This window comes from Sebastes fasciatus, chromosome 24 (genome assembly GCF_043250625.1).
Source record: "Sebastes fasciatus isolate fSebFas1 chromosome 24, fSebFas1.pri, whole genome shotgun sequence".
NCBI classification, from domain to species: domain Eukaryota; kingdom Metazoa; phylum Chordata; class Actinopteri; order Perciformes; family Sebastidae; genus Sebastes; species Sebastes fasciatus.
In genome coordinates, this window is record NC_133818.1 from 7571402 (window position 1) to 7590712 (window position 19311).

General features: G+C 42.4%; 1 long non-coding RNA gene across 1 annotated transcript in view; it reads right to left on the bottom strand.

The window, feature by feature from the left end:
• Positions 1-89: 89 nt before the first annotated feature.
• LOC141763045 (uncharacterized) overlaps positions 90-19311 on the bottom strand; it is an 88662-nt gene continuing 69440 nt past the window's right edge. Inside the window, exons 3-4 of the long non-coding RNA XR_012592977.1 lie at positions 317-499; positions 90-193 (exon numbers count right to left, since the gene is read on the bottom strand). This is a non-coding gene — a long non-coding RNA (uncharacterized LOC141763045). The remainder of the gene's footprint in view (positions 194-316; positions 500-19311) is intronic.

Genomic DNA, 19311 nt, shown 5'->3' on the forward strand with positions numbered 1-19311 from the left:
CACTCTCTTGAGCCATTCACAAAACACGTAACACAATAGAATCATTCCTTATGAGAGAGAAAGGCAGTGTATTTGTAAAGTCTTACCTTCAATCAGGCAGTGAGCTTTGGGTTCAAGCTGGTTTGTGTCCTTGAACGAGACACTGAAGTGCAAACAGCTCCAGTTGACCTCTAACCTCCCTGTGGCGCAGCATCTGATAAAGTATGTCATTATTTTGGCTCATCCATCTGTTTGATGAGTATAACAGTTTCATACATCAACATAGCAACTGATTCATTTTAATCTAAACCCTCGTCTTTAATTCTCTGGAGCTTACTGGTTGATCACTTTCAGATGGGCCCGGGAATGGTGTGATTTTATTTGTCTGCCGCGTAAAGCTGAGCGGGTTTGTCGCAGGATTAGTGTAAATTTATCTCCCATCTGGAACATCATAGAGTGGTGCGAGCCCCCACCAGTGACCCAACCCAGATAGATCTTCTCGAAGGAGGTGGTCGGAGAACTGAGGAAACAAAAGTGAATAATTACAACCTTGAAAATACTCCAGAGCCCTTTGGAGTTATTGCAGAATGTAAAAGTTACTAATTCATTCACCTGATATCTAGTTATGCGTGCATATTAAAGCATTTAGACAAAATCGATATGTGACACTGCGTGCCACTTTAATGGCATGATAATGCTTTAAAAGCAAGCGTTAGTGCATTTGAAATGGTCTTCGCAATGTCACTCTCCCTATAACTCCCCCGCCTAATGTCTCGCTCTCTTTCACAGTAAATATACTGTAACTACTTTCCACAGTGGATTTCCAGTTAATGAAAGCCACAAAAGCCATTAAGCACCTTTGTCAGGAAGTTCTTTATGTGCTGTTCCTAAGCAGTCCAGGTGCTTTATCACGCCGACTAACAACAAATAAAACACAAGAGATAAGATGCATATCTGTTTTGTGTTTGCCTTCATGGACTGGGACGAGGACCAAACTGGGTGTTGGTGTCGCTGTCATCTCAATTATTTATGTCTCTTTTATGGATCCGTTGTTTGACCACAGAATGAGGTGTTCCTAATTAAATCAAATATTAGCTCTAGCGACGTGCAGATGGGACATCAATACACACTAAGCTTTATGCAAAACACATTGTCGGGTGAAATTAATGACGTGTATTAGATTTCAGTGGAAGATGGAGAAGAGAGCATGGATATTGGCGATGGAAAAACCTTGACGCAACATTACTGAAGCTGTATTCAGGCTGTTCTCACACACTCTTCGTAGCTAAACATATGAAAAAGAAATGCACTGTAATTCGTATATATCCCACAAATTCAATTTGTATGTAATCCACGTAATGGTGATCATGGGTGGGTCAAAAAGCACGCTCTTCATACCTTGTATGAAGCCAGAAGTCAACGTTGACTTACAGTATTTGTCACGTAACTTCCGTACTTAAGTTTTGCCACTTCCAGTGTTATTTTAACCCAAACCACAATCTTTTCCTACACCTAACTAAGTAGTTGTGTTGCCTTATCCTTACAAAGTAGTGTTGTTGCCTTATCCTAACTAAGTAGTTTTGTTGCCTAAACCTAACTTAGTAGTTATGTTGCATAAACCTAACCAAGTCGATCTTTTCCTAAACCTAATTAAGTAGTTTTTGTCACGTAAACCTTCATACTTAATTTAAGTTTCACCACTTATGGTGTTATTTCAACCCAAAACACAAACTTTTCCTAAACCTAACTTAGTAGTTGTGTTGCTTTAACCTAACCAAGTCGATCTTTTCTAAAAACCTAACTAAGTTGTTTTGTTGCCTTAACCTAACTAAGTATTTTGTTGCCTAAACCTAACCAAGTTGATCTTTTCCTAACTTTCCTAACTTATTAGCTTTTGTCAGGTAACTTTCGTACTTAAGTTACGCCACTTCTGATGTTATTTTAACCCAAACCACGATCTTTTCCTAAACCTAACTAAGTAGTTTAGTTGCCTAAACCTAAAGACAGAAGTTTACTTTGAAAAGATTGTATGCATGAAACGAGCAGAAATTCAGACATTCATAGAAAAATGCACGAAAAATTAGGAATAACCATTCGTGAGATATCATACAAACCGTTGTATGAGGATACATTGCTGAATTCAGTGTATGTAGTATGCCGTTGTTGCAAGCAAATACCCTGTACACTAAGTGTCTCTCAGGCAGTGCTGAATTCCCATTGTGACAACTGTGCCTGTTTTTGGGGATGTGTCATCATTTTTTGAGAGTTTCCCTCTGCCACATTACATAACCTTGCAGTGTTTGCATAGCAGCAACATATTGAAAGCGGTTCGTCGTACAGTAGCTCTAGTCGAGGCTGTCAACACGGATGCTGAATTAATTCTATTCACGAGAGCTGTTTTTTAAAAGTTGTTTGTTTTTTTTACCATGGGAACCCTGCCGTAGCTTGAAGGCTTTAAAGATACTGAGCCAAGTGCCCGAGGCTGCGATGCATGCGTCTGGGTTTAACATTTTGTACACCATCATTAAAACTAAACTGAAAAGTAGGGTGACACTCACAAAGGAACTGTCTGTTGGCAACAGCTCAAACACATCCGTCCCATTTTCAATATCATATACTTAACAGCAAAAACACATCTACAATGTGATTCCCCTAGTGCTCCATCAGTAATGTTACCTCACTGTTACCTCTATTGAAAGGGACACGACAGCTATTGTAGCAACACAATCCATCCCTCCCACTCGTCTGATAAAGCAGCAGATATATGTATTGGAGCTGAAAGAGAGCCCGGAGATATTCAAGTGCAGGGCGGCATTAGCCATCCGCAACAGCGAGGCAATTCTCACGTTGGACGTGGGTTGAAAAATGTGTGGTTGAACACTAAAAATGTTTGTATTTGGAGAATTTTCAACATAGCTATCCACAGTATCTGGTTTTGTTAGTTTCTTAGCTACAACTGCTCTTATGCATAATTTAAGAGCTCTCGAGTCACAGCTTTCTGAGGCAACTCATATATTTTCTGAGAGTCTTCTGAGGAACGTTCCTTTCGCTAAAACAGTATATTTTGCATAATGGCTCTGTAACAATATGCACAATTATCATCAATGTATTCCACAGCTGTTTGTCTATTTCCTCTGTCAACGTCGTAGTCTCTGCTGCAGTTTTGGAAACAAACTGTGGATGTGTTCTTGGCTTTGTTTGGACCTCGAGGCATGCAGATTTTTGACACCCATTCGGCGCCATATCCTCTCCTGCTCCTACTTTCAGTACATCACATGTCACTATCACTCATCTTCACCGAAGTAGCGTGGCACCCGAGAAAGCCAAAAGGAGTAAAAACACTGCAGCGTGATGACATTCGAAAGACAGGGCAACTTTTGCTTATGCTGCAATGAGAAACTCTTCCCAAATAATGGAGGATACTCGTGTGTGTGTTTTTTCGTCTTGGCCCAAGGAGCTAGCCCACCCACAGTCCTACGCTGCACAAATTGTGTGCCGCAGTCTGAGATGTCTCACATGCTCTGCATCAGGGATTCTTATGGAGAAAAAAATATATATATCTTGCCAGGACCCAGTCTGGGTATATTTAGTCTCGCTCCTTGCTGCTTCTCCTGTCAAAAAAAAAAAAGGAGAAGCACCAGAAACAGACCCTCCGACCCAAACTTTAGAATCCCACTGAGTCTTTCACGCTGCTCACCTTAATTGTGAAAAAGTGGCCATGCGAGTGAAGACCGCGGGGTGGCACTGTGAGGGGATTAAGGTCAACAAACACTGGATTCTGTTTGCTCAAAATCAACCATATTGGACGCCAGGATGTATCATGCTTTAATTATATTTATAGTAATTACAGATAAGCCCTCAAATTTAATTCAGGACAGTCTCCACCTTTCATAAATGGGATGATTACTTAATATATCGCATCAGACTGAAGCAGAAGATAAGATAAGATGTCACATGTCTATCAACATGATAGACAAAACACTTGGGTTCCTATAATAAAGTACTGGAACAACAAAATAGCCAACCATACTTGTCCGAAATGGAAAATGTAGGCCTATGAAAAAATAAAGAAAATCAATAGGGATTTGGACAATTATTATAACGTACAAAACATACAATTAATATGCTCTCCTCAAAGCCACCAGACTCCATTGACAGAAACAGCGGTTTTACCTCGCCGATTATTGTAAAACGCACTTCATTCAAACTGAATTCATCAAAACCATCTTCGTTAAGTCTTTCCACTGTTCCAACAATGTCTGAGTTTGGCCTTATTCCGAATGGAGCATTTTCCGATTAAGACATGTTGGATATGCTGATATTATTCTGGTTTTAGAAGCCTTGTTTGGACATGTATACAATCAGAATATGCGTCTCAATTGGTTTTTTTTACGGCAGTTTTGCGACAACTGCATTGCATATTCTGTGTGATGTACGCAAACCAACTACCCGACAGTTTGCAGAGATGCATGCCCAAAAGAAAAGCCCACATTTCTGGTCCAAAGGAGAAACACTCCTACTTTTAAACACCATGAAAGACTTGGATATCAACAGGTTTTTGGATAAGCGCAAATATCGCAACGCCGACCCAACTGTCGAACAAGTTCACCGCGGGTTATGTTAATTGGATTAGCATGGCTGCATGTAAACAGGAACATTAGTGGAATATTCATTTTCATTAGCAATGTAAACAGTTTAGTAGGGATATTGTCTTTTTTGGAACATGTTGTGCATAAAAACAAAGTAAATGTAGTATAATCAGGGATCAGCGACTGGGAAGCATTAATACCGATCACCAAAAGCTTTTTTGTTCAGGCCAAGTGCCGTTTTGATGAGGACAAATGCTGTTCTGGTGCGATTTTAGGGTGAAAAATGAACCCTTCTCTGACTTGTAACATGGAAGGAGTTGATGCTAAAGTAAGTGTTTTGCCTGAACTGGCACATTTGGCAAAAAAAATAATTAGAAAACCTAGCAATTGCATTTCAATTATCAGATTATATTGTTCATTGGAAATATAACCAAGCTGAAGCAGTTAGTTCCCCCAGACTGCAAATGGAGTTGAGTCAGTTAAATAAGATCAGTCGTGATACTTCTGATAATACCACTCGTCTCTTAACACTCAGCTATTGTTGGCACGAAGCGCCAGACGACAGAGCTGTGAAGGACAAGGAGCACTTTCTACGCTCTTATCACCTGTTCTTTAAAATCTTGTTCAGTCTTAAAAAGACAACCCATTCATGGTTCTCTACCCGTGGCAACAGGCGTATGCGGTTGGACTTGTTGGATGAGGATAGTAAGACGGAAACACGGGGTCAGATCACAAGACACCATCTCCCTTTGGCTGGAAACAACTTGAATGACATTTACATGTAGCTGTCTTTCGGTCTGGAAACGAGAAAGCAAACACAACTTGGTTGATATTTACACTCTCAAATCTTCTGATGACAGCCCCTTTCAGCACATCCTCTGGCGCTGCGGGGTCAGCTGCTTTTTGTTTTGTTAGCACAGTGACTTAGCATTGCCTAATGCAAAACCCTGCCTTTTTGACAAATATGTTCGAGACGAGAGGAGCATGCTAATTTCCCTCGTTGACGCAGGTCCAGGCTTGTAGGGTATTCGATCGGTACGCTCCGGCGGTCGAACCTGTCCTTGTGGGGTGATGCAACGTTTTCATCCAAAGCTAAAATACAGAGATGTGTGGCATTTAAAACAAAGTGGCATATTGATAGTTCAATGGTTCATTGCCAAAATCCTTAATTTAAGGCTACATGGAAAAATTGAGGTTTTAATCACAGTTTAGAGGTCATTAAAGGCAATTTTATGTCTATTGTGAATCAATTTTATATAAGGCATGATGGGTTATATTGTATAAAACATGACTCACGCTACTTTCCCTTAACCTCCATTGACAGAGAGGTTTGTTTTGAATCCCCCGTTGCCCTCCCTGTGGTTAGCAAATGATTTATGGTTTGTAATGAGATACTTTGCTGCGTACTGTTAGATTTTCCTTTCGGTGGTTACTAAAAACAAAAACAAAGCAGCGCTGCAGGCCGTTGGACCTGAACCGCTTTGAGCACAACATGAGCTACTTGTTTAATTTCACCCCCTTTTTTGTTCATCACTTTCTCCCCCTGCATCCTCTGATGGCAACACTGGCTTGCATGCACAGCACAGTGGAGTTTCATGGTTGTAATTCCAATCGTTCCTTGTAATATTACACACTTTCAGACAGTTTCACTCATTCATTGCGGCGGCAGGGCTCTGTTTGGGCCGTGTTTTGTTTTCAATTCCACTTTTACACCGTTATTGTGACAAGAGGGTAAAAAGGTGAATGCATGGCAGCCAGATGCAAAGGCACGGCAGGACGGGGAACATGGCAGGTGTCGGATTTGATCCCATTCCCCTCTGGGCGACACACTTCAAGCGTATGACAGAGTGTAAGAAACCAGGTGCCAATGGCTACCTGGTTGAGTACAAAGACCTGACAGGAAAGGACAGAAAACAGTGCTGCATTACAGTATGTCTATAGGTAGTGTGAAGTGCGGGAGCATTAAAACTAAATAAATGTGCTGCAAGCCTTCTTTTTCCCCCAAAACAGTGTTTGTCCTGAAATGCTCTCTGAAGCCAATTCCCTTACTAGCTTCACACAACATGCACACTTTGAGGAAAATCTCCCAAAAAACTAAGAGATTCTGCACATTTCAAACACACAGCCAAGCTGTCAGCCTCGCGCAAACTTCCGTCGAGGCAAAAGTTTGCCATGTAGGAATCCGGTGCCTTTTCAAGGGAGCTAATTGAGCACACCTGTGCTGTATCATGCAAGGGCACATGGGAAATGCAGTCCAACATACGTGTGAGACCCAAACACTTATAAAAAATACAAAAACCAACCAATAATAATGTGCAAATTTGTGTTAACGCCACTTATTTCTTAAACGCATTAACGCAATCAATCTTTCAGAGGTTGTAGCAGGCTCAATTTTAAAGATGAAGAGTGAGGATACTGGCATTTTTTATGCTAAATGCAGTACCTGTGAGGGTTTCTGGACAATATTTGTAAATGTTTTGTGTTGTTAATTGATTTCCAATACTAAATATATACATATATTTGCATAAAGTTGATAAGAGTATTAAATACTTGACAAATCTCCCTTCAAGGTTGAACAGATAAATTAATTAATTTTCAATGAATCGTGATACATTATGGACAATCATAAGAAAATGAAAGAAAAACAACCCTTACAATACACATTAAATCTATGGCATGATGCTTATGAAGATATATATTTTTTTGTAGATATCTTGAATCTTTAACATGGCTGCAAATTCTATAAAGTGTACATGATTTAAGGGTGTTGTTTAGCATCTTATTCCAGGATCTGTTGCTATGATTGCAAATCAAAATCTCTTTAATTTAGTATATCTTCCTGAATTACAGAAGCAGGAGATCAATCATTTCCCGACACACAGACTCGGCAAATCTCCAAATCCGATGTGTTTTTGTGGACTTTACATCACCTTAACCTTCATGCAATAAGAATACGATTAATGCTAACCCTCTGATCAATGCCTGACGTCCGACTATTAGTTCCGTTTGGCCATTTTAAATCACATCTAGTAAAGTAAACACAAAGCGCGCTGCGCACTGGAAGCCCTCCCCGTCCTTGAAATGAAGTCGAGCCAACTTATCTCGCATGTGCATTACTCATGCTGCCTGAACCTGCATTGATCTATTATTGGGCCAAAATCTTATTAGCAATCCAATCCCATTTGTCATAGCGTGCCCTTCCCCTCGGCATCCTATACCTGTGACTCATAATGTGAACGCTCCTTGTGATTTTCAAACACCTGTCTGCTCCCCGCAGATGTCCATTTGACACCGTTCATGTGAGACCCCGCATCCCGCACCACACCTTCAAACGCAAACTGCGACAAAAGATGACTACCTGGGCAATATCCTGCTTATTGTCCACCTGGGATGACTCTTAATTAAAACCTAACGTTGCTTTTGTGTTCTCCAACAAAGCACTATTGTAATCAGGCTCGGGAGCCACCTCTTCCTTTGTGCCTTCCCTTTATTTACTGGTGATCTATGAGTCGACTTCCAGGTAACGCGACAAATGACTAACCCGTCCTGACCCGAGAGCGTGGGCTGACGTAAATTCTGGTGAAAGAGGACAGCTTGTTCCGCTGATGGAGTGGCTTTGAGCAGGATCGGAAGCGCCCCGGGGCGCGAGCCCTCTGCCACATGGTCCCTCGGTCTATTGCTCTCTGATTTCTGTTTTATTTGGCTGGCGGGTGCCTGTCACTCTGCATGTCTGCCCTTACTCCCGCCTGTCCTCCTGTGTTTTGCCGGAGCCACATGCAGACTGTTTGGGTCATTGTGCAAATTGGTGGCCGGTTTGGGTCAGCAGTCTCAGCGGTGGACAGAAGTGAGCGGCAGAAACACAACATGTCTACAGTTCTTCATGCAGGTGCATTTTCCAATTTGTGGGGCCTAATATCAGATTTATACTCATGGCTGCTTTTCATTTTTAACATCCAAAGCTCAGAGGAACTGAGGGAGGGGGATGTAATATGTTGGCACAAATTAACAAGTGCATCTCTTTGTCTTGAGAATTCATAAAAAAAAGATTAGAGGGAAGAAATGTCAATTTCACCGTTTCACCGCCACAAACCCTCATATTAAATTCCAGCAAAGCATTGCAGTCTTGAGGGGAATGGGTGTTGTTAATTGTTAGTTTTGGTGGCCCTCTGCTGGCGGTTTCACACAACAACATTTGACACTAAATATTGTTTAGGGACGTCAGCCTGAGGCACATAAGACACCGGTGGTGTTGACCTTGTCCCTGCAGTATATATATTTAAAATGCATTAAATTAATTAGGCATGTAGGTTAAATATATTCATTAAACAGAGGACTAAGAAACATCTTGAATAATGCAAAAATAAGTTATGTTATGCATGAAAATACTAAATATTTAGATCCTGAATGAGTATGTGGCAGTTGAGAGATGGCAGAGGGTATGAACCCTTTATTAAAATATCTTTTCTAATACATTTAATATATTTTTTATATCTTCATTAATGGATATATGTTATACAGAATAGACAAATGTGAACATCTAACTACATAAAAAATACATATAGTGGATGCACACAGTATAGATAAACATGGTTCGGTACCTTCACTAAGTGCTTTTTTTATTCAGTAACTATCTATGTACATTATGCATATCCTACAGTGCGTGTAGAGTCTGCACAGCACAAGCGACTACAGTTCTTATGCTTCCACTGATCTTTATACTAGCTGGCATATGCAGGGAAAAATAAGAAAAAATGAAACTAAAAAATATATATTTAAATAATAGTGTCTTAGTCTCACTTTAGTAGTTTATAACTGCAGTTGGTTTTATGGAAATTAAACTGTTTTATGGATTAAAAGAAGCGGCTAATTGCTTTTTCTTCTCTGTCCTGTTTCAATGTTGCCTATCGCAGCACATTTTTGGATAAGAGACAGTGTACACTCAGCCTGGACCGATTGCCATTCTAAGGGCCTTATTTTAATCGTGCAAGTGCAACAACAAGTGCAGAGTGGGCACACGGACAGTCAAGCGCACCTACTACTTAGGTCCATGTATGTGCAGCAGTGTAAAGTACAAAAGGGTTGGGTGAAAGTGAATATAGAAACACCTGAGCCACTCACAGTGATGCATGACGACAATAGCGCGACAAACAGGCGGCAACTTCCGGGTCTGGAAAGAGAAGCCAATGCTGAAGTTCCTTAAACTTGCATTCTTTCTAACAGCCAGCAGGGGGCGACTCCTCTGGTTGCAACAAAGTCTGATTGTATAGAAGTCTATGAGAAAATGAGCCTACTTCTCACTTGATTTATTACCTCAGTAAACATTGTAAACATGAGTTTATGGTCTCAATCGCTAGTTTCAAGTCTTCTTCAATACAGCATGATGTTCATTTAGTAATGTATGGTCCCATTTAGAGTCAAATAGACCATAAAGCAGAAAAATACAAGCTAATATATTCACTGATGATAACATTTTCTTGTCGTTATTTGTCCAAGATCCCACAGTTTCCCTACCTGGTGGTTCAGAGCATTTTCCGTTCTAGAAGTCTGCATTCTGGTGTGAAAACGCTGACTTGTTTTGTCTCGATGCTTAAAATATGGTCAAACTTTAAGGTGAGTGTAGAACATCAGCCTTTTAAACTGCCTTAAGTCACAACCGGGACGCCATCAATCTAAGTCCGAAAGATTTATGGGACAGCTTCAAAAGATGAGTAAAGTGATTTCAGGTGGTTTTGCTTTTCAGGTCAGCCATGAATGAGAGGAAGTCACCCATGAAAACTGCCTTACAGTGAGTCGTCCGCCCACACCCACTCTATCAGATTGACCCTCTCTGCTGTCTCAGAGTCTGCACTGTGCTGTGATGGCAAACCTTTCACTAACAGAAGACTTTTGGGGGCGAGAGTCTGTCAGCCTGCAGCTGTCTTGGCTAAAGTGAGCCACATATTGCACCTCAGACTGTCGTAGAGCAGCAGCATACTATATTTCTGGAGGGGAAGCAATCTCGCTCAAAACTTAAAGGGGACATATCATGTACTTTTTCAGTACTTGTGCTCATACTTTAGGGTATTTGGAGCGCCTTACAACCCATAAACTGTGAAATAAGACAACCCAGGCAGTTTTTTTGTGGTCTGTCTAGATCAGAAAAACATGTGATTCAACAAGCCTCTCAGATTTGGCTCCCCTTCTTATGTCACATGCAGGCTCATTAAAATGTATCGCCCACGGTTTGAGAACTACATTTGCAAAGGTTAACTATATTCTTCTCGCAAGCCAATCAGAAGAGACTGGGCTTTTTTGGGAGCATAGATTGTATATAAGAAGTGGACGTAGTCACCGTGACCCATTGGTTTGTGGACTGCCGTTTTGAAGCCTCAAGTTCGGCATTTTGGCTGTCGCCTTTTGTTTTTGGCCGTCGACGTCTTGATTTTTGTCCGTCGCATCTTGGTTTTTTACAACCAGAAGTGACATGAGAGGGTGGAGCTAAGTACAACCAAATGCTGAATAAGACATTTTAAGGCGACCAATATGTTATAATTAACTTTCATGAACTGAAAACTGTGAAAGGGTTAAAGTTCAAAGACAAAAACGCAGACAACTCCCAGACCGGATAACGCCGTGGTAGTGACCTGTCAATCACAAGGTAGCCACGCCCTAAAGCATACCCTGCTTTATGGTCTATTTGACTCTAAATGGGACCATAATTTACTAAATGAACATCATGCTGTATTGAAGAAGACTTGAAACTAGCGATTGAGACCATAAACTCATGTTTACAATGTTTACTGAGGTAATAAATCAAGTGAGAAGTAGGCTCATTTTCTCATAGACTTCTATACAATCAGACTTCTTGTTGCAACCAGAGGAGTCGCCCCCTGCTGGCTGTTAGAAAGAATGAAAGTTTAAGGCACTTCAGCATTGGCTTCACTTTGGCCATTGGCCTTAAAGAGACAGGCACTAAAACGGGGTGTTTCAGACAGAGGGTGAATACAGGTATATTCAGACAGACAGTATGAGAAAATAATGTGTTTTTTGAACATTAAAGCATGTAAACATGTTCTAGTTGAAACCCAAAATACAAGTAGGAACCTGAAAATAAGCATGATATGTCCCCTTTAAAATAACCCAACACTGGAACCACATTCATTATTGGCTAGACTGTAAGTAAGAACAAACAAAACATCTATCTCTTAATACCCCACTTCTAACGCTGCATATTTGGGTGTGTGTCTGAGCAGACAGTGTGTTGGGAGTATTGGCTCACTGGACAAAAGCAGCAGCCCTGGATTTCATGCACATACACACACCGCATGGCACACACACCATCTCTGGGCCTCAGCTGCAGGTTGCCCTCCACTGGCAATTACTTTTATCCACAGACTGTGACCAGGAACTGTTACCCTTGGGGTTGGCGCACACATACACACAAATACACGAGCGCACACACCGCTAACCTGCTGAATGCTGATTCTGGGCTTCTGCCTGTGCAGCTTTGGTTCTGACTCTGGTCCTGATCCCTTCCTACACAGTGGCAATCCTCCTAAATGCACCCAGATGGCTGCGTGGTCACTGGTCCCTGCCCGACAATGCTACTCCAACTCATAAAGGCATGCACACACACACTGGTTTACCGGGACTGGGGAAGCTTTTAGTGCCCCAGATATACACGGATGAGGCGATGATGCATGCGTACACCCACAGATCAGTAAAGTCACACACAAAAAACACACAGTGGGAAAGTAACCTGCGTGAGCTTTGAAGTGCCTTGAAGACAATTAGAGTGAAAGCAAATAGTGAATGAGGACTTCGGGGAGTGGGGATTAGGGCGGCAGTGTTTGGCTCCAAGGATTAGTTCAGGGGTGCAGGGCGCTTTAAAAGCAGGAGATAAGCTCTCCAACAACTAAAGGTCACTCACCAAACAGATTGAGTGCTTAGCAGGGATGAGAGGAGATCTTAGAGGCAGCCAGGTAGGGCTCAGGAAAGAGAAAGTGGAAGTGCACATGTATCTATTGTATCTACGCAGTTTGTAGAAAAAGATCACAGGCTTCATAATCAAATCGACTGCAGTAAAAAAACCTTAACTCCTCTTTAAAAGTCAAAGTCACAACGCAAGACCTACTGCTTTGCACTTGTCGATGCACTCGTGCAATTAAAAGGTATGCCGGGGACTGACTTTACTGGTCGTGACCCGTCACTAAGTGGGCGTTCAGAGCAGAAATAACATTGAATCTGTCCAATAGCACGGCATTGTAAACTTTGTTCACTCTCCCTGAAATCCTGTTTGTGTTTGACCTGTTTAGGAGGCCGAGGGTTATCATGTTTTGTTTTGCCCTGATGGTACTGGGCGAGGTGTTAACGCAGCTTGAATGCAACACCACACCTATTTGAATAAACAAAAGGGAGGTGCGAGCAGTGATTCAGCGGTCAGGAACGAGGTTAATCTACCAGAAATGTGTGCTTGGACGTATTTATTCGGCTACCTCAGTGTGTTGACAGGTGACGTTGTGTCGTGGTAACAACTGGGCCAAGTTCAACTTTGTTTTGTTTTTTTAACCCTTTGCAGCTCCTGCTTTGCAAATACAGTAATCTCATTGAAATGAATGCAGAGTTATTTTGCAATTTCTGATGCAGTGGTGGTTGCTGCTTAAGCCGAAATAATACTTTCTGCGTCCACAAGGGTTCACAAAGGTCCACAAGGATCCGTGTGGCGTAAATTGAATTATCAGAGGGCGGACACATAGGCTTTGTGTGGATGTCCACGTACCTCGAATTGCAAATGCAGTAGTCTCATTGAAATGAATGAGGAGTTATTTTGCAATTTGTGATGCAGTGGTGGTTGCTGCTGAAGTCGAAGTTATTCTTTCCACATCCACTAGGGTCTACATGAAGTAAATTTTGTTATCAGAGGGTGTACACGTAGGATCCGTGCGGAAGTCCGCGTACCCCTTATTGCAAGAGCGGTAGTCTCATTGAAATGAATGAGGAGGCATTTTGCAATTTGTGATGCAGCGGTGGTTGCTGCTTAAGCCAAACTTCACCTTTTCGTGTCCGTGAGGGTCCGCTAGGGTCCGTGTGACATAAAGTTCGATATCAGAGGGTGTACACGTACCGCCAATTTGTTGTGCTACAAGTGGTATTGTAACGATCAATTGCGCATGTGTTGAACGCGTCCTCCAAGCGGATAGTTCAAACAGAACTACTACGCGTCCGTGGTGTCCACAGCCGTCCGTTTTCGCTTCACTCTGACTCCGTTGCTATCCTTAACACCACTTTGGATCCACCTAATCGTGGTGTGTTTGTCTAATGTTTACAAGAAGTAAAACTCCAATCTACCAAACGCAGTTAGGTGTACATGCAATCGTGCTCTTCAATTAGACGTCTCCATTCAAATTTCGGCTGGCAACACCTGCCGACCCGCCCACCTGCCTGGCCCCCCCTGCTGCGAATCAACTCAAGAAGCCCACTGGGTTTGTAACAGCCGGCCTTGTTTAGCGCCAGGGACAAGGTCGTTTAAGTGATAATGAAATCGTCTCATTACTGTAATGAGACACATTTATAATGAAGGTGATTTGCCAAAAAAGTACACACACGCAGACACGTTCACACACACACATATACGCAGGTACATGCGAGCTGACAGATGAGCTTAACACGTGCACAGACATACGCACGGGACGAGCGCAAACACAGCGCAAACACACACGGGCACTTCAGACACAAAAACCTGCCACCTAATTACCCAGCAAGCAAAACATAATGTACAACTTCTGTTTGAAGAGCGCGTTGGAGTCACCGGCTTTTTCTCCTCCCCCCGCCTCCCGTTCAGAGCTGATCAGTCAGAGAGGAGCTCTTTATAGCTGCTGTGTATCTTTGTATTAGTTTATCTGTTTACTTTCAGCCGCCACCTCGAAGCTAATTATGCCGCAATGAAGTCTTAGCCTGTCAACACGAGCGCTGGATGTGGTTCGACTCTGGGTTCTGTTACAGAGAGTGGTAGACAAATATGTTATAATTGGCAGGGATGTGTCTTGTAAGCATGATTTTCTTGTTCTAGCAGTTTTGTCAAACAGAATTCTTATTAATATGACTTGGATTTAAGCCACAATGAATTCCTATATATACTGTATATAGTGCAGCATGTAAATAAGTACTGTTGGTCTGTCTAATATCAAATATTATGCGGCGAGAAAGTGACACTTGTTTCGGAAAGAGGGTGTTTTTTCTGAGCTTCTGAACCGCAAATAAAGGCATCGACAAATCTCTCTTTAAGGTACATTTTGAACAGATAAAAAATGTGTGATTAATTTGCGTTTAATCTTGATTTACTATTTTCTTTTTTTATAAAACAACAAGGCTCCATAGTTCAAACCAAGACGGCAAATACTCCTTTCAACCTTGACAAAAGAAGCACAGACTAGATCCACATCTTCCATTCTTACCTTTCACAATAAAAGCCTCTTGCATATAATAATCGCAGGTGAGTATTTTGCATTTTGTGTCGTTTATTCGTCACGTCCCCGGTGTGTAAAGGCGTTAAGAGGCGTTGAGATCAATGAGCAGGATAAAATGGGGGTCGAATATGGGTGTAGGATTGATTGTTCATCCCTTCCTTGAACAGCTCAGCTAATATGCGATCAAACACTACATAGAATTATGGTTTGGAGCAAAAAGGATGACCTAAGAACGACACCTTATGGTGCAAGAATTAACTTGCATGAAGCTGGATTTAGAGCTCTTGTTTGCATAATATCAAAGCACCAGTCCGGGGCAGACGGGAGAGATGCAAACTCCTGATTACACCCCGTGGCTGCAGCGTAACATGCAAGCACAACCGCCTTATTAGACACGGTGAGCAAGTTCCAATAACTTCACTGAAATGGGGTTTACATGACTAGAAGGAGTTGGAACTATTATTGAGTTATTTTTCTTTTCAAACTGGCAGACGAAATCCGCCAATTATCTTAGTCTGGGCTGAAATAATTGCTTCTAAAAAGAAGTGCGGGGATCTAATGGTATTTGCTTGATATTACTCCGGGGATCTGTCTGGATGTGCTCTACTCTTCAAGTTTCCGGGAAACTGCTAAAAGGAGTGGTGGAAATTATCACGCCGCATTAACAGAAGTTGTCAAAAAAGAAACAAAGAAAGTAGAGAAGAGAAGAAAAAGATTGACACGAGTCGATGTAAGGGGATTTATGAGCACTTTCTTGCAGAGTCACCGCTCCATAATTTGCCTTTTAACCCAGCTTGAACCGCTCTCCCAGCTCCTCCTGTGTGAAAGCTGTGCAATAACACACACTGTGAATCTGAAGGGTGCTCTGCTGAGTCTGGCTCAGATTTGCAAAGCGACTCCCCTCGGGGTCGACGGACCCACTTGGGGACGGATTTCACCGCAACCATCTAATACCACCTCAGACTTCACGGATTGAGTAAAAAAAAAAAAAAAAAATATGTTTTTTTGAATTGGATTTTGGACACAAGAGGGCACTGGTGGCTCTCCAAAATAAAAGAAGGCAAAGCATGCAGGCAAGTCAATCATACTGCAATGCCCCCTGGAGTAAGTAGCCTATTCTCTGGCACTTGTTCATATATAAATAGTCCCCCAAGGTGAATGTCCTATAAATTGCCTGTCCGTGAGTAAAAGGGATCGCAATTAGGCCCGTCATTGAGACTGAAAAAGATTGAGACCTCATGTCACCCCGTAAGCACTGCATCCAGCACACGACCCTGTATCTTTTGCCACATTTATTTCCCTGTTTGTGTCTTTACCCTACAAGAGAGGGGAGAGAGGAGGGGGCACGTCAACTCCATAACTCACCCCGGCTCATAATGGTGGCGAATGGCCCCCTATCGCTCACAAACTGGCCCCATTAGCTCGTCAAGCGCGGCCGAATAGACAACTCGTCGAGGAGACGTGCGTCTCGCCCGGTCGCGGCTGTCTGTCTCGTATCTGTTGCGTTTCGCAAAGCGTGTCGGATGAGTAGAACGGCGGGGGCTGTCTCGTCCCCGAGTCGCACATGAAAGCAGAGCGAGGCCCCGCACTCACGCACACACACACACGGTGCTGCCAAAACAAGTGAGCATCCATGACAGATGCAACAGAGTGAATGATGGGAAGGACTAAAAAGGTAGCTTTATGTGTGCGTCCCAGTGTGTATATGTATTGCTCTATATACATTTGCACCTCAGCATGTGTCTGCATCTGTGCGTGTGGACATCTGTGCACTGTAAGTGCTTGGTTGCTGTGTGTACTCCCCGCAGATTGCTGCTCATCTGTGGTTTATCCATCCCTGTGGATAGCGAGGGTGTACACGCTGAAAGGAGACATCAATCATTGGGCGAGGGGGTAAAAATAGATGGAATACAGATGTGTCTCTTAACTCTGGATATTTTTTTTTTAGTCCACGTTCGGCAGGCTTCGTCACAGCCTGGAAACGCGTCGGGGTCTCTCCACCCCGCCACCTTCTATAATCCCACACACTGAGAAAGCTCCTGCTGTCCATATCAATTAGCAGCATTTAGCCGGTCGCACCACTGCGCTACAGATGACTACATTTCCCACGTCTCGCTGAGGCAGATTGCCTCCCATTATTAATGGCACCGCTGGGGAGGAGATAGTTGCTGAGCGCTGTGAACCTGCAGTTGAATTCCTGCCATCAGAGTGCTGCAGAAAAAACCTCCTCCTCTCTGCGAAAAAAAAGGTCAACTATTCAGATACGGAGACATCCAGTTCCTGCACATTTTATCAACTGTTTGGCGCAGTCGCCCAGCTGTGGATGGTATCGACTTATAGGAAGTGATGTCAGCTATCGAGCAAGATAAAAACATGGAGATATCTGTGCATATATGATCACACGCACACATCGACGGGCGGGGGAGAGAGCCAAGGGTGACTGATCGATCTTGGCATGGTGTTAATAGTTTCAATGATGGAAGGCCCCGCGTTTGTGCGCTTGCACGCGCACGCCCGAGTGAGTGCGTGCACGCGTCTCCCAAGCTTTATTGATCATGTGCCAGGGGCGTGGGTTAATGCTCAGCGCTTTCAAGTGCTCGGGGGCAGACGGCGGCCAAAGTCACTCCATGAAAGAGTGCCGTCGGCGAGGGCGATGTGCGTCTTTAATCCTTAAATCAAGAGCGAGGGGTTAAATGTTGGGTGTCACCTTCATCTAAAGTGACTCTCGGAAGTCTGAGAGCGCTCGGAGCCGTCACTGTCTGGGAAAATATCAGATATAGACGGTCGCTGATATGATTATATGTTTGCATACGAAATTGAGTCATATTGTCAACGGTTTATCTGAAGGAACACTTAAGTATACACAAAGACAGAGACCATCCCTCCTTTACTCTCATTGATGAAATGCAACTGCAAACAGGACATTATTCTATTAATAGTCACATCACTGTTGACAGTGGATAGTGTATGACAAAGACCTTGTTTGATACTGCCCAGATGACAGATGGAAGCAGCATTTTATAGAGAAATGTATGAAATTTGGCAATAGAGTCCTGCATGAGTGAGTCCTAAAACCTGGAAATGAGTCAGCATTTTTGCACTTCCGGTTCCCTCGTTTGGAAGTCAATGGGTTTTTAATTAGATGCCTGAAATAAGGTCTGTGGTTTACACAAGTTTAAGAGATTGTCACGCTTTATTCTACGACAAAACATACATGAGTAAATATCCCACTTGTGAATGTTGAAGCTTTTTTTGCATTTTAAAAAAGGCAGTTCACACATTTTTTTATCTGTTCAATATGTACCTTAAAGGGAGATTTGTCAAGTGTTTAATACTCTTATCAACATGGGAGTGGGCAAATATGCTGCTTTATGCAAATGTATGTATATAGTTATTATTGGAAATCAATTAACAACACAAAACAATGACAGATATCGTCCAGAAACCCTCACAGGTACTGCATTTAGCATAACAAAATATGCTCAAATCATAACATGGCAAACTGCAGCCCAACAGGCAACAACAGCTGTCAGTGTGCTGACTTGCCCCAAACCGCATGTGATTATCATAAAGGGAGCATGTCTCTAAAGGGGAGACTCATGGGTACCCATAGAACCCATTTACATTCACATATCTTGAGGTCAGAGGTCAAGGGACCCCTTTGAAAATGGACATGACGGTTTTCCCTCGCCACAATTTAGCGTAACTTTGGAGCGTTGTTTAGCCTCCTTCATGACAAGCTAGTGTGACATGATTGATACTGATGGATTCTTTAGGTTTAATAGTTTAATATGATACCAGTACCTTCACTCTAGCTTTGAAGCTGAGCCTCCAAAATCCAATAGAAAATATGTCATCCCTGCAGCACTCTATAAAGTGCAGTATTTTTTAGTAGTTGCAAGTCTGCAATCTGCTTTAAAGAACTAATAACTAACCAAAAAGGTCTTCAAAGGTTTTTAGAGAGAGAGAAAAAAAGATTTTTTTTAGGTGAATGTGATTTTTTTGTTAGAGCTCCTGTAAATAATTGGTAGTAGGAATGGACCCTGAATTCGTCCACAGATATAGTGCTCCCATGCGACTACCAACAAGCTCCATGAATGATACTATTGTTAGGTACATTAGAGATTAGAATGTGGAGACCTTGATCAAACTGTCTACCTGAGAAGAGCCGACATCCTCCTTTGAAACAAAACTCCCAAACAAATTTGTCAGGATAAAGGTTTGATTTCATTTAATTGTCGTTGAGAGTTTGAATATCTGAATGCCAGAAATGGCACTGACTAGTGACATTTGCAAGA